The sequence below is a fragment of the Gymnogyps californianus genome, chromosome 24 (genome assembly GCF_018139145.2).
Source record: "Gymnogyps californianus isolate 813 chromosome 24, ASM1813914v2, whole genome shotgun sequence".
NCBI lineage: Eukaryota > Metazoa > Chordata > Aves > Accipitriformes > Cathartidae > Gymnogyps > Gymnogyps californianus.
The window spans coordinates 6,094,400-6,107,022 of NC_059494.1; the positions used below are offsets into that span (position 1 = coordinate 6,094,400).

The 12,623-nt window shown below is 46.5% G+C and overlaps 1 pseudogene; it reads right to left on the reverse strand.

Moving 5' to 3' along the window:
- Window positions 1-248: 248 nt before the first annotated feature.
- LOC127025721 (ubiquitin carboxyl-terminal hydrolase 36-like) lies at window positions 249-11,220 on the reverse strand (annotated as a pseudogene).
- Window positions 11,221-12,623: the final 1,403 nt, after the last annotated feature.

The following is a 12,623-nucleotide window of genomic DNA, read 5'->3' on the forward strand; positions in this document are numbered from 1 at the left end:
AGTCAAAACAAGGAGAAAGCTAATACTGTGGACCACAGCTTTGCAATCACTGCAGTACAGCTGTGTAGATTTTAAGGCCAGAAAAAAAATCCTTAAGATGATCTAGTCTGTCGTCCTGTGTTACATAGGCCAAAAAAAATTCCACCCCATCATTCTTGCTTTCAAGTCTTGGGAGTACAGATCATGTGTACTATTATTGTTTGCCAGTGGAGTTTGCCAGTATTCTTGGAGCACTTAAGACTGTTCTCTCATCTTACTAAAATGCTGTCCATCAGCTCTTTATTTCCAGACTTTTCTAAAGCTGTAGTCAGCACCGTTATGGCGAGCATGGTTCTAAATACCTGTGCAGACAGAAATGTTAACAATTTTAAAACAAATACAGTGACTCGTTATAGTTTTCTTGCTTACACATTTTAGTCCACATGCTCTGTTCCAATCAAGCAACACACAATCAAGCTCATAGCAGACTGATGGCTTGAAAACAGTTTCTGCTCCAGTAGCCAGGTTGCCACAAACAGATTAGTATCTGGGCAAACGTATCAGTGAAGATATTTGCACAAGGTAGCAGGGCCCTGGGGTTACAATCACATCAGGAATCTCTGGCCGTATCATAGCCCCTTGGGGGGACCCCAGTGCTCCTACCTGCAGGTAGCAGTCCTGTAGCTCATCGTGTGGCATCACTGAAACCAACTTAAAACAGTGCTTGGCCTGCAGCGTCTGTATTTATAAAGCCAGCTTTTCTGGGTCTGATCCAAAGCCCACTGACGTCAATGAAAAACTCCCACTGACTTCTGTGAAAAAAGAATGAAAAACTTCCCACTGATTGGGATTGGGCCTTCCATGAGCAGAAATCTGCTCATTGCAGAGTGTGCAGAGGGTGAAACAAAAACATCTAAGACCAATGGAGCAAAGGAAGGGGCTGTGTTCGGGGCATTATTTGTCTTTTTTTTTTTTTGTTGGGTTAGCTGTGACTCTCTCAGTTATAGAGGTATAATATGAGTCCTGCCACTCAGGAGGAGCAGTCCCTGTATAATCAAATCACCAGAGAGTCACCAGCACACAGACGCGCAGCATCATCAAAGCACAGCACAAACCTGCAAGGCTCCACACAGCAAAGCAACTCAGAACACAAAGCCTTGGTGAGGAGCCCTGACCTGGTGCACAGGGATATGACCCATGCATACCTCATCAGCTGTATAAATCACAGTGAATTTTGAACTATGACTGTGAGTGCTGAACACTGCCCCTCATTCCCACTGTAGAGAGTGCTCCCTTGAAGCCGTCAAAGGTACCAGTCTTTTGGGGATATGTACCTCAAGACTTCCAAAGGGGTCCGAAACACAAAGATGGACACAGTCTCTAAATATCAGGCTTCTTCAAGTTGTTTCATGAAATAATTAGTATCTGAGGTACTTAAAAATCACTTATCATTTTAGAACATAGTCTGCTGAACCCCTGATGGGTTAGCATTTATATTACAATATATTTATGAGTAACAAAACCAGGTTTTTTTGAAGGTAATCATTTATCCACCAGCTTCCCACTGTGAGCAGGACGATATTGTGTTGATATCTGAACAAGTCCTCTAGTTATAGTCTATGAAGGAGTCACCCTCTGAAATCCATTCAATAAGTCCAAATAAAGCTCTGACCGGGCCTGACGGTCAGTTTGGCTATGATCTCTCCGGCGCGATGCTGGGTTATGATGTGCTCTGCTGCAAAACCTGAAGCGTGGCCTTTGCCAATGTGGACAGCACCCTCGTGTGGAAAAGCAAAGTCCCCGCACACCCAGCCTGACTTGGTATACTCAAACTCTAAACATAAATGTATGCTGATAAGTGCACAGCTGGGTGTGTGCCAGGGTCGGTGAAGGTGAGGCGAGTGCACCTGCATGATGTGGCACACGGTGTTGGACAGAGCTGCTGGGGACTGCAGCCTTACTACTCCATCTTGCCACCAACAAATCTCACCTCGGTTATAGCGTGGAAAATACTGGGATTCTTACATTTAAGTTCAAGTCGCTCTGAGTCATGACTCTCTCATGACACCTCATCCTACCATCTTCTTCATGCACCTCTCAATCCTAAGGATCCCAAAGCCATTATAATTCAAGACCAGGACACAGCATATCCGTGGGATTAGTTCATCTACTCCTGCAATATATCCTGTTTATGAAGAAAGGGGGAGGCTGTCTTCAGTAGATACTGCAATTCCTCAGATTTAAGAGAGGATGCTGTGAGAATCTAACTGGAACTGCATAGATAGTTCAGGGAAGAGCATGCAATTATTTACATCTGACAACATGCTGTTGCTAACATGACTGACCTTTTGAACATGCCTTTCTGATTATCACTTTGTGTCTCTGTCAAAGCAGAGTAAGTTGGGAATTTGGAAGGAGTCACCAGTAGCAGACAAACTCAGAAATCTGCTTTCCTGTAGATTATGGTTAGGCATGTGGTTATGGTCAGGCAATGAGGGTGACAGTGGATAGATACTATGGCTAACACTTCATTTATGCTTCTCAAGAGGAGGCCCAACCATTAACAACTGCACCAAACCTCCCTTTCTTCTAGAAATGCTCTTGTTCTAAATTGGTGACATTACTCATGCCAACACTCCTAACCCTAACAGGCTAAGGAACCTTAAAGTCTTTATGTCTTCAGCTAAGCTAGGTCATTCAAAATAAATCCTCACGTGTCTTCACAGAAAGCAGGTAACTGTTCCAAGTCTGCTGGCCACCCCTTCTTTAGAGACTATGAATTCTAGCTCCACTTGGGCGCCTCCACATCTGCCTGCTTGCTACACCTGACTTGGCACAGTTTCAGCATTGGCGGGGGTCAATAGGGTAATGGGCATTTACATGATTAAGGTGTACCAGAAGGAGTCCAGCTCTGTTTACAGTTCAACAAAATATAATGCAATAAGATAATGCACTGCACGCATAAATGTCTCAGATCCTGTTTCTCTGGAGGCCATTGGAGCCTGCACATTACAACAGCAAGAGCTTAGTTTTACTTACAGCACCTTTACAAATGACATCACTGTCCTGGTTTCGGCTAGGACAGAGTTAATTTTCTTCCTAGTAGCTGGTATAGTGCTGTGTTTTGGATTTAGTAGGAAAAGAATGTTGATAACACACTGATGTTTTCAGTTGTTGCTAAGTAGTGTTTATACTAAGTCAAGGATTTCTCAGCTTCTCGTGCCCAGCCAGCAAGAAGGCTGGAGGGGCACAAGAAGCTGGGAGGGGACACAGCCAGGACAGCTGACCCAAACTGGCCAAAGAGCTATTCCATACCATATGACATCATGCCCAGTATATAAACTGGGGGGAGTTGGCTGGGAGGGGCGATCGCGGCTCGGGAACTAACTGGGCATCGGTCAACGAGTGGTGAGCAATTGCATTGTGCACCACTTGCTTTGTATAGTTTAATTCTTTTAGTATTACTATTGTCATATTATTATTATCATTGTTTTTCATTCCTTTTCTGTCCTATTAAACTGTCTTTATCTCAACTCACGAGGTTTTTTTCCTGATTCTCTCCCCCATCCCACGGGTTGGGGGGGAGTGAGCGAGCGGCTGCGTGGTGCTTAGCTGCCAGCTGGGGTTAAACCACGACAATCACACAGGTTGTTCTGACAGTGCAGTTGGTTTCACCAGCTCACCATGCTGTCTTACACTGGAAGCACTGACTTGTATATAGCATGTGTTATGGTTACACTGAAAAATCTTTGATTCAGCAACTTATACCTAGATCCTTGACTTATTTTTATATTCTCACAAAGTATAATAAGCAACATGAACACACCAAGAAAAACTCTTTCCTATACCCTCCTAGACATAATGCATTCGGAGTGCTTTGAGCAGGTCTCTGCCATCTTAGTTACCCTGAAATGCAGAATAGCTAGTGGGATTTAAAGAATGTTTTGATTAGGAAGAGATTCTATACATTTGCAAACCTTCTAGGTCCCTTTCGCTCTCCATCCACCAATGGCTAGTCTTGTAAAAGCAGTGTCTTCTACGAATTTCCTGGAATAACAGCTCCCTTTTGAGGGTCAACACCATCCCAAGAGATTCCAATACTATTCATCACACTATTCCCTAGGAAGATAACATGCAGCTCCCTGTTACCACCATTGTATGGATATTTTTGTTAATCTGCTTTCCTTTTTCCCACTTAGGTCATCCTGAACTCTTGGTGCCGTTGTTTGTTCACTTGTTTCACGACTTTGTTATTTGGGGACATTGGGCCCCTCCCCCTTATCTGTCTCTCAGAAGCTATCTGCTACCGGGACTCTGCCCTAAATCCTGCAGGTGACAGATGACAGCCCATTGACACAGCTCCACTTCCTCTCTTTCCCACTGCCATCCCCACTCCAATCCTCTGACATAGGTGTCTGCCCTTGCTGTGCCATTTGGTTTCTAAACTCTAATGTTTAGAATGACAGAGGGGCCTCAGACGCACGGTGCAGAGACAGCACGTCCTGGTGCTTATTGCAGTCCACTTACCCGCTTCTGCTGCCAGCATCCACTGCACTGCCTCACTCGCACATTTTTCTTGCTATGTATCAACCCAACTTGGTTATGCTCGGGTATCCTTCCAACCTCGGGTATCTGGAGAAGGTGGCTTACTGCCTGGTGCCGAAGTTCAGTAGCCTGAGCCGAAGTTACGGCTTTGTGAGTGTAATATAAAAAAGAGAGATGCAGACACCATGAGCACTCTTGGATGCCGTGCACCCCCCTCCCCCTAATCCCAGGCTCTGTCAGGAGGCGCCTAGGAGCAGCTTTGTTCCTATTTTAAGTACAGACCAAAGTAGCCAAGAGCCATTTGTCTCCCCTGTGCAGCCTAGCAGGATTTGTGTTACAGACCTCAAAGGACTGCTACTGAGTGTGCTGCTCCAGGGGATTACAGACAGGAAAGCTGTCCCTGGATCTCTGTCCTTCTTGAAAGGGCTTCTAAAGTATACAACCTGTGGCTAATATCAGGCACAGCAACTTCAGCAAGCAATCCAACGCCCTTTCTGTACTGCTTGGCTCTGCCCACTCCTGCTGTGATCTCAGCCTGCAGCACCGTTTTCAGGGTGAATGTCAGGACCCCAGGACTCATGTCACTGGGCACTTGGTCCCTTGCTGAGATCCCTACTCCTTCAGCCCCCTGCTCTGCACACCTTGAAGAGAGGGAAGTGTCCTGAGAGAGCCCAGCAGAGTGTCAGAGCATCCCCCCCTCCCCTTGCACAGCCTGTGCAGCAAACCTCAGGGTGATACACTGAAGAGGTGATTTTATTTTAAACAAAACTGATTTCATTCGCTGGTTCTCTGATACTCACATACAAGTACTGTGATGGATGTGTGCAAGTGGTTCGGCCAGGGTCACTGGTGATAACACTGAGTACAGGCAACACATCTCTGTTCTTTATGGCCATGTGCTGTATTTTGCAATACACCTTTCATACCCATCACAAGGCTCTTCATCCAGAGAGCACCAGGGCTTTCACTGGGCTTTGCCATGGCCCAAGTGGGACCCTGCTGCCCTGCAGAGAGCCCCTGGGCTTTTGCTGGGCTTTGCGGGGGCCCGGACAGTGCCCTGCTACTTCCCAGAGACCCTTGGGGCTTTCATCGGGCTTTGCCAAAGCCCCGGCAGGGCCTTTGCTGGGGACTGCTGTGGCTGTCAAAGGGCCATGCTGCCCTCCAGAGTGTTCCAGGGCTTTTGCCAGGCTTTGCGGGGGCCTGGGCAGAGTCCTGCTAACCTCCAGTAGTTCTGTTTCGATGTCACACAGAACTACAGAGGCATCATTCATCTTGTACCAACATCCATCGCTGGCCTGCAAAGAAAGGCAACGATGCCTTTAGATGAACTGCAGGGTTTCTGAACAAAAACACTGATAGGTAACCACTGAAGAAGAACACACCAACACAAATCAAAGTTAACATCTCCAGAGACCTTCTTCCCAAAATGAGGGCTTACCAGGAACATTTGGATCAAAGATTCTCTTCACCAGCACTGATTTTCACACTGCTGGAAACCAAGTTGACATTAACCTTTACGAAGCAGTAATAGTGTCCTGCCTGACACCTGAAACCTGAAACCTTCATGTACGAGGACAGCACACAAGGAATTTAGCAGTAGTTCTCCAGCCTCTTGAGACATGTGCGTGAAGGTCCAACTATTTGGGATATTGCGCAACCTAAAGAGAGATCAAGAAGGCTCAGAAATTATCCTGACATACTTCAGGAAACAGCCTGAGAAAACCTCTTTGGCAAACAGAGGCTACAGGTATGGAAATAGATCTTTTTGGTTGACTAGAGATTGGTTTTGCCATTTCAACACTGAAGTGGCAGAAAACTGTTCTCAGTAAAATCAGCTCTTTATGAGCACAGTATGTGCTTATCTTCCCACCGGAACTTTTCTCCTACCACAAGAGAAAGAGAAGGCATAGCAATTGCATTGATTATTCTTAGACATCTGCACTCAATAGTTATTGTCTGCAGACATTAACAACTTCCAGAAGAGTATTCTGCTTCGTGAAGTGTCCCCTTCCAAGCAGATAAAGGGGCACTGCAGTTGTATACATACTTTGCTGATGTTCCTGCCAGAGAAACCTTCAAATCTTTTCAAGCCCACTGTTAGCATGTTTAAGGAACAATGTATTGTAAACCTCCTGGATGCAGAAACCACCTTTTTACACCTGGAAAACAAGCACAGATCCCCCAAAAAACCCAAAACAACTTCACAGAAGTTTTCATGGCTCACACATGCCTACACTACTTGAGCGATGTTTACTTGCATAAGACAGTTTGTGTTTTCATGAATCCATGCACTGCGTGTCAGGCTTGCAAGCACAGAAAAGACAGTGGGATGTAAGAGGACAGCTCTACAGCACAACAAACCCAAGACAGAGAACGGCAGCTCTGGACAGCCAGGCAAGTGTCTGACCATGGGTGGCTGCCCACACCAAAAGAAAGGAAGGCTTGCCAACACTTCTGAACGCAGCAGGGAGACAAATCTCTCACCGGAGCAGAGCTCCAGAACGTAGCACAGCTCCAGAACGTAGCACAGGGTAGCACCCTTCCCAGTGCTAAAGGGACTACTGCAAACTCAAGCCCTGGAAACTCTCTTTCACCTTTCTGCTGCAATAGAAAGGCTGGAAGAACTGGAAGAAGGCAGCTCAGTTGTCAGCACTAGAAGCTGCATGGGATTTCCAAAATGGTTCATTGATCAACATCAAAAATCCCAAAGAAGCCAACAGTCTGTCTCCATGGAGTGAGGTGTCCTGGACAGAGACACAACCATCTGAAATCCTTGGAAATGAAACTCTTCATTACAGGTTTGTTACATGGTCCCCTGAAAGGCAGGACATACAAGGAAACCAGGGAAACACAGCCACTCTCACAGAGAAAGACAGATCAATACTGACATGCGTCACTTTACATCATCAGGACAACTACTGTTGATGGCTAGGAAGTAGAAAGAATTAAGAATTAGCGTTGTTCCATCAGGAACACCAGGACCTTGTGGAGGCTGCTGTTGCCTCCCACCCCAAATGACTGTCTGGAGCACCTCCTCACTTCAGCTCACCACTGCATACAGGATGTGGCTTCTGACTTCTGGCCATAGCAGTATTTCAGTTGGCAACTGCATAGCTAGGAAGGTTAACCACCTCCAGGGCAGACAATAGCAGGAATAAAATTCTCATGTGAGCTAACATCTAAACTTCTCAAAGCTCTCCAAATATTCAAGAAGAAGGTAAAAAATTGCTTGCTTAGAAACAAATGGACAATTTTTCAAGTTCTGGATGATTCAAGTATATTAGTTGTATGGAAAGAAAAGACAAAAAAAAAGAAAAAAAAAGCTGTTTCATGACAGTGTGAAGGAACAGGAGGAAGCAAGGCTCTCACTCAAGTCACATATACACAGCTGTGGAAAACCTTCAAGAAAATTCTTTAAGTTAGAGGTGCAATCTCCACTATCCACTCTATATCCTCTTCTCCTCAGGTGCCAATATCCCTACAGCCCTGCTGGACATCCCCAGCTCCAGATCAGCCAGGTGATGCAATAGCACAGATTACATCACCCAGGCTCCCAAAGCCTCTATGATGTTATAGTGTGCTTCCATGATGACCCCATGCTCTCCCCAAGGACACCTGGCAGCTGACACCACAACCTGTCTTGCTGGATTTCTGCCTGGCCTCACCACTCTCCATGCTCTGGGACTGAGAGCAGCAGCAACAGACAAGGTCATCCTCATCCCATTTGACTGCTGCGGCTGAGACAGGTCAAGTACTGGGACTTGTCCTGTGGGAGGTTTTAGAGCTTCCTTGCCACAGTTTAGCATCAATGATGAGCTCCATTGGGTGTGGTGGGAGTTTCATCACAAGGCTTGAAGTACTTTCTACAGCAGCGAAATTATGCCAGGCTGTTCTTTATTAAGAGCTAGAACCTACATGGTGGCAATCCTCCTCCTATCTCCCCCGCTTACAGGAAAAGCAGCATGCGGGGTGCACAAGGCAAAAGACCCATCCAGGTCTGAGGCAAGCCCAAGCCAGTTACTCTTTATGTGCTCTTTCTGTTACACTGGCAAGAAAAAATATGATAGAAAAACTGGAGCTGATGAAAAACGAGACACCTTTCTCTCCTAGCCCTCTTCACTCAAACATATTGGGGTTAGGAAGCAAAGGTGCAAGGCAACAGCCTTTTACCCACACAAATAATGTTCACACACATGAACACTTGTCTTCATTTGAAAGTGTTTACAGCACCATGCTTTTTTTTTTTAAATTTCATATTCAAATTTCTGTAAATCAGTGAAAGAAGAAACAGTAGCTTTGTTTCCTCTGAATGCAGAATACCAATGCCTAGAGCGGTGCAAAGTGGTGTGCTTTAGTCCTGCTCATACTAAGTTACACAGCTCCAAAGCTTTGACACATGCATGTGCTCAGCAATTTGCCAAGAGCAGAAAAAAGGGGTTTGAGATTCAGGACAAATAGTTGGAGAGTTAGGACAAAAGCCTAGAGTGAGCCTGGAGCTGTAAGCTCAGCAAGGGAAAGGCAGAGATTTCCCGGCTGTGCAAGGATGCTGGCTCACAGCTGATGCTTCAGAAAAAAGGTTCCTAGGATGAAGAGGAGGAAAAAGAAGAGGAAGAAGAAAAGGAACAGTAGGACAAACAGGAGGAAAAGGCAGAGGAAGAGAAAGAGGAGGAGGAAAAAAGGTAACAGGCGGAGAAGGAGGATGAGAATAAAGAAAGAAAAGGAGGAGTAAGAAAAACAGGAAGAGGAAGGACAGGAAAAGAAAGAGGATGAAGATGAAAAACAGGAAGAGGAGGAGGATGAGAAAGAGGAGGAGGACAAGTAGGAGGTGGAGCAGGAGGAAAATATAGAATAGGAGTAGGAAGAAACAAGAAGAGGAAGATGAGGAGGAAGAGGAGAAGGACGACTAGGCAAAGAGGAACAAGAGGGACAGGATGAATATGAGGTAGAAGAACAGTAGGAGAAGGAAGAGCCGGAAAAAAAGGAGCATTAATAGAATGAGGAAAGGACAGAGGAAGAGGAGAAACAGGAGCAGAAGGAGAATGAGGAGGAGGAGAAAGAAAAGGTGGATGAAGAACAGAAGTAACAGGGAAATAACAGTTTTTACAGTAGGAAAGGGAGAAGGAGAAGGAGGTGGAAAAGAAGGAGGAGAAAAAGAGGAGGAATAACAGGAGGAGAAGAAATAGGATGAGGAACATAAGAACAAAAAAGAATGAGAAGAAGGGGAAGGTTGAACAGGAGGAGGTAGAAGAGGAGGAGGAAAAGGAGAAAGAGGAAGAGGAAAAAGTGGTAAAAGAAGGAGGGGGAACAGAAGGAGGAAGAGGAGAAGGAAGAGGAGGAGAAGGTGGACAAGGAGGAGAGAGAATAACAAGAGGAGGAGGAATAAGAGGAAGAACAGAAGGAGAAAAGAGGAGGAGGATGAAGAGGAGGAAGAGAAGGAAGAGAAGGAGGAGGAGAATTAATAGGAGAAAGATGACAGGAAGAACAGGAAGATGAAAAGGAGGAGCAGGAGGAAAATGAGGAGGAGATGGAAAAGGAAGACGAAGTGAAGGAGGATGAACATGAACATGAAGGAGGAAGAGGAGCAACAGGAGGAGGAGGAGAGGAAGAGGAGGAAGAACAGAAGAACAAGAGGATAAAGAGGATGAAGGCCAGAAGGAGGAGGAGGAAAAGGAGGAGGACGAGGGACAGGAATAGGAAAAGGAGGAGGAAAAGAAGGAGAAGGCAGAGGAGGCAGATGGAGAGGAGGAGGAACAGCAGGAGGAAGAGGCAGAAAAGGAGGAACAGGAGGAGAAAGAAGAGGAGGAGGAGGACAAGAAAGAGGAGGACTTGCCTACTGGGGACAGTAGTCAAGGGTATGGGGGCCCAGGTGGTGTTCTCCTTAGTCCTGCTGGTGAGGAGCAAGGGTGTGAGGAGAAGGGCACTAATAGGACAAGTCAGTAATTGGCTGCAGAACTGGTGTTGGTGGCAGGGTTTTGGGTTCTGTGATCATGCGACCTTGTTTGCTGGGGAGAGAGGATCCACCTCGCTAAGCAGGGCAAAGCTGTTTTCATCAACAGGATGGCTGACCCCATAAGGAGGTCTTTAATCTGAGAATGACGGGGAGGGAGAGAGCAACCAGCAGTTCTGTGAGGGAATGACAGACAGGATCACTGAGCAAAGGGCAAGGGGTGATGTGATGGGAAGGGATCACCACATCAACAAAAGGGGCTAAAGCGGGGTTCACCTCCAGCACCTGCATGTAAGCAAGGAAGTGCCTGCAAGACACCATTATGGAGAAATCCCTCAAATCCTCTCTGAGAACTTAGTAGGCAAGCAGGCCTCTCTAAAATGCATGTACACTAGTGCACGCAGCATGGGGAATAAACATGAGGAGTTAGAGATCTGTGTGCAGCTGCAGGGCTACAATCTTGTTGGGATCATGGAGAAGTGTTGGGTGGCTCCCATGACTGGAGTGTTGCAATGGAGGAATACAGGCTCTTTAGGAAGGACACGTTGGACAGACGAAGAGGGGGAGTTGACATTTAAGTGAGAGAGCAGCTGGAGTGGATGAGCAGCCAACTGAGAGTTTATGGATTAGGATTAAAGAGAGGACAGGTAAAGGTGACAGGCATAATGGGCGTCTGACCTGACCAGGAAGAACAAGTGGATCATGCCCTCTACAGACAGATCCTCAAGTTTGCAGGCCCTGGCCCTCATGGGGCACTTCAACCACCCTGCTGGAGGGACAACACAGCAAGACATAAGCAATCTCGGAGGTTTCTGGAGTGCACTGATGATAACTTCTTCCTCCAAGTGACAGAGGAGACAACGAGGAGAGGTGCTCTGCTGGACCTCATCTTCACCAACAAGGAGGGGCTTGTTGGGGATGTGAAGGTCAACAGCAGCCATAGCTGCAGTGACCATGAGATGGTGGAGTTGAGGATCCTGTGGGCGGGGAGGAGGGTGAAAAGCAACCCTGGGTTTCAGGAGAGCAGACTTTGGCCTCCTCAAAAGATCTGCTTGGAAAAGTCCTATGAGATAAGGCCCTGGAGGGAAGGGGGACGGGGCCATGAAAGCTGGTTAATATTCTAGGATCATCTCCTCCTAGCTTGAGAGATCTCCATGCTAACGAATATGAAGTCAGCAAAAATGCCAGGAGGCCTGTGTGGATGAACAAGGGGCTCCTGGCCAAATTCTAATACCAAAATGAAGCTTACAGAGGGTGGAAACAAGGACAGGTATCCTGGGAGAAACATGGAAACATTGTCCAAGCATCCAGGGACAAAGTCAGGAAAGCTAAAGCCCAAATGGAATTGCATCTGGCCAGGGATGTCAAAGATAGAAAGAAGAGCTTTGTAAGTACACAGGAGACAAGAAGCAGATGAGGGAAAATGTGGACCCATTGCTCAATGAAACAGGGGACCCGATTACACAGCACATGGAAAAAGCTGAGGTACTGAATGCCTTCTTTGCCTCTGTCTTTATTAGCAAGACCAGCCTTCAGGAATTCCAGGTCTCACAGACCAGGGGGAAAGGCTGGAGCAAGGAAGACGCACCCTTGGTGGAAGAGGATCAGGTCAGGAATACTTAAGCAAACTGGACATACATAAGTCCAAAGGCCCTGATGGGATGCACCCACGAGTGCTGAGGACACTGTCTAATGTCATTGTGTGGCCACTCTACATAATCTTTGATCTATCATGGTGACTGGGAGAAGTGCCTGAAGCCAACACTAAAGGAAATGTTACTCCTGTCTTCAAGAAGGGCAAGAAAGAGGACCCAGGGAACTACGAGATGGTTAGCCCCACCTCGATCCCTGGGAAGGTGATGCAGCAGCTAATCCTGGAAAACATTTCCAAGCGCATGAATGACAAAGAAAGATGAAGAGCTGGAGGACCAGGTTGATGAGGAGAAGGAGGAAGAGGAAGAGGAGGAAGAGGAGGTGGAGAAAGATAAAGAACAAGAGTAGAAGGAGGTGCAGGAGGAAAAAAATGTTAAAGGATGAGGAAGAGGGTAAAGAAGAGAAGGAGGAGGAAGAGGAGAAGAAAGACGAGGAAGAAGAACATGATGAATAAGAAAAATAGAAGGAACAGAAGGAGGAGTAAGAACAGGAGGAAGAA